Genomic DNA, 4004 nt, shown 5'->3' on the forward strand with positions numbered 1-4004 from the left:
AAAGTTCTCTACTGACAGCTTAAAACATGTGAGAACACCTATGGGGTCGAGTGACAAGTTATCTAAGGATGGTGTTGCCGAGGGTGTTGACAACACCATTATCGTAGCATAATTGGGAGTCTTCTGTACTTGACTGCTACTAGACCCGATATTATGTTCAGTGTGTGCTTATGTGCTAGGTACCAAACAGATCCAAAAATTTCGCACCTTAAAGCTGTGAAACGTATACTAAGATACATTGCAGGTACACTAGAATTTGGTTTGTGGTACACTCATGACACAAACACAAACTTGGTAGGTTTCTCTGACTCTGATTGGGCAGGTGATTTAGATGATAGGAAAAGAATCTCGGGAGGGTATTTTTATTTAGGAAATAATCTTGTATCATGGGCTAGCAAGAAACAAAACTGTGTTTCCCTGTCCAAAGCTGAATCTGAATATGTGGCAGCTGCCAATTGTTGCTCTCAACTTATGTGGATGAATCAAATGATCAATGATTATGGGTTTCATAGTGACATAATGATTGTGTATTGTGACAACTCTAGTGCCATAGACATTTCTATGAACCCTGTTCAACACTCTCGAACTAAACACATAGATATAAGACATCATTTTATTCGAGACTTGGTTGAAAAAGGTATTATATGATTGGAGTTTGTCAGGACTGAAAACCAGCTGGCCGATATTTTCACGAAACCTTTGGATTTTGAGAGATTTTCGAATCTTCGGAAATCTCTCAGCATGTGTGTACTTTAAAAACATTTGTTCAGTGTTGTCCATGGTGTTGCCAACACCAGGGACAACATCCGTTTGTGCATGACTATTACTAGGATATTAGGCATACTGCATATTCATAATCATCCTATTTATTTGTGCAATGACTGAACAATGAAGGCAAATTTCCGAAAGACACTCTCTGAGTGATCATACTTCCAATAGAATGATGAGGAGTAAATTATGCTCACTCCAAGGCATTGAGTAGTTGAGGATGTTCATGTAAATCGTGATCTTGTCAAATGTGAAAAAGTGACTTTGGAAAATGTGAGCATAAGGAGAAAAACAGAAAAGAGGAAAATAAAAAAAAATTGTTAGAAGAAAATGGAAAAAGCTACCTAGCGAAGTCCATTGAAGACCGTTTTTCTAGTGTGAGAGCTACCACTTCTAAGTAAAAATAATAATGGAAAAAGCTACCTAGATGAGTCATTTGAAGACCGTTCTTCTATAGTGGGAGCTACCATTTCTGAATCAAAAGGAAATTTTATGGAAGTTTGAATGAAACTCATTGGTGTTGCCAGAAGTGTTGCCAACACCAAGTTCAGACACTGCACAAAGTTATACACTGCCTAACATTTTATGAGAAATCATCATATTATAGGCATATGTAAGTCATGCATATTGTTCTTTTTGTTTCGTGAACTCATCATATTCAGTGACATATCAGTGACGATTGATGGAAAATTTAATTGACCATGTTGAAAAGAAGTGACGTCTTATGGATATGGGGTGAACTCGAAGTGGTTTTGCTCAGGCTGGTCTTTGATGTTACTGTGATTTGAATTGTCCTTTGCCGTTGGATATAAGGAGTAAAAGTGCAATTTAGTAAGATAATTTCGAAAATGGTAAACGTTGAGTCGGAAATTTTTACCGTTACTGTGCAACGTTCCAAAATTGAAATTATTTGTTACCGTTGATGTGAGGGTTTTTATACCAACCTAATTGAATTCTGATCAATTTCGTTTTTGCTCTTTTCTTTCAGATTTATCAAATTTGATCATTGCTTCCTGTTTCATCCCTTAACTGTGAAAATTGCCCTTCTCAATTTACTGTCTCACTCTCACTCTTTGTAAAAATAAATGGCAGATCATCAATTCGATCCACAGGACATATGAAGTGAAATGGCGGCAAGTCATGGTGTTTCTCCTCTGGCAACAACACCTCCAACAACACCACCGTCTGAGAACCCTCCTGAAAAACCATTGCAAATGGTGGATGTTGACCCAGAAGCAGTCCCATTGGAAGAAATTCTCCCTGGAGAGCCTGGTAATCCATTGGATGCTGACAACCCCATAGACAACGAGATTTATCGAAGGGCTTTTCCCACTCAACCTCCAGTGTTTCGAAGGCAATCAAAGCGGCAAGCAGGGTACAAACCTAACTTCGATGCGCCAAAGAAACCCTGAATGGCCACCTATTTTACACTTGATCCAGATTTTTCGTCTGGAGATGACTCAGATGATGAAAATTTTGAGTTGGTTCATCGGAAGCGGTCAACTCGTACAAAGAAAACATCATCTTCATCATCCTCATCCGCTCCTCCAACTGATAAATCTTCTGAGCCCCCTAACGAAGTATGTTTCTCTTCTGAGGATGAACAATCTCTGGCAGACTTTATGAACAGTCTGAAAGAGGCGAAAGGCGGGCAGACCGTGGGATCTACTAGGGATGAAGGCACTCCAGTTATCCCTGAGGAGACTGAACCTAACCCTGAAGCCAAAGAATCAGTGAGTGCCCCTGCTCCTGAAGTTGAACTTGAAGACCCTACTGATGGTGTTGACACAGGTGCTGCAGATAATGTTGACAACACAGACTACAATCTTGCCCACTCCTTCTCAACATGATTCTACACTGAGGCGGCTGTCAGCTGATTGGCTCTTTATGCTCATCGTGAATTTATCGAAGAATGCAATATCGACTTCGAGGCATACGGAAGGTATAACGTATCCATATTTTTGCAACAACGAAGGCTGAGCTCCACTGTTAATTCAGTCATGCCTTATGCAAGAAGACCAGTACTTGAATTCTACTGAAATTTGGTCTCCGCTATTGGAAATGGGCGTTCGGTCATGTACGGCAGAGTATTTGTTCGGGATATCATTTACAATTTCTCTCCGTCCTCGATAAATGAATTTTACAAAACCCCATCAGAAGACGATACTGGTGACCTTCCTCACATTGATACAATCACCTCTGTGCTCACTGGCGGAATTGTCACTACATTTCCATACCTCTCTCAACGACTTTCTGCAGCAAACCTGACTTCGTTTTACTCTGTGCTACACAAAACAGCGATTCGTAATTGGACCCCATCTACAAACTCTACTGTGGTTACACGGCCACAACCATTGTCTTGTTCTCTATAGGCACCGGGCGTCCTTTTAATTTTGGACAGTTGGTCTTCACCACTGTCATGCAGTTTGCCGAAGGACAGATGAAGTCTGTGAAATTGCCCTTTCCCTCTCTTATATTTGGGATCCTTGAATCTCCAGGTTTTGTGCCGGATGAAGATGATCAACTAACGGAGATTGGAGAACCATTAAAAATTTCTCCTGCTTTCCTCAAAGGTAATCGGAAAGTGGACCTTCCCTGGTCGGCCAACGTGGAAACTGATGCTGCTGCCCCCACTGCTGGTGTTTCCCCCAGTGTTGCCCCTGGTGTTGGCAACACTCCTACCTCGACCCACTCGAACTCTAATGGCTATATCGCTTTGATGGTCCCCGAGGTTCATGAACAAATTACTTTTGGTCTTCGTCAGATTCAACATGCCCGGGATACCATTGTCTCGGCAACCAAGATGATCAGCCAATCCAATGCCACAATTGCCTATTTTGAACAACTAATTGCGGATTATCGGCTGCGTCTCGCGGTAGGCGTACATTCTGGCCAAAAAGGGGGAGATAGCGATGATGTACCTGGTTCAGAGGCTGGTCCCTCGAGTGCTATTCAGGAAGGCAGTGATAATGAGGAAGACACTGATGAACAAGTTGATTAGGCTCATGTGTTTCTCCTTGTTTTATGCCTACTTTGTTTTGTTTCTAATGAACTTGTTTTATGCTTACTTCTCTTTGTTATTGTGTCTTGATAATTCAGGGGGAGAAGCAATTTAGAACTCAGGGGGAGTCATGACTCAGGGGGAGTTGGAGTATTTTTGTCAATTTGTTAGTTTTTGTCCAGAATTGCAAAAATGGGGAGAATTAAAGGAATATTGTATTCCGAATTCATTTTAG

This window comes from Primulina tabacum, chromosome 5 (assembly GCF_025594145.1).
Source record: "Primulina tabacum isolate GXHZ01 chromosome 5, ASM2559414v2, whole genome shotgun sequence".
NCBI classification, from domain to species: domain Eukaryota; kingdom Viridiplantae; phylum Streptophyta; class Magnoliopsida; order Lamiales; family Gesneriaceae; genus Primulina; species Primulina tabacum.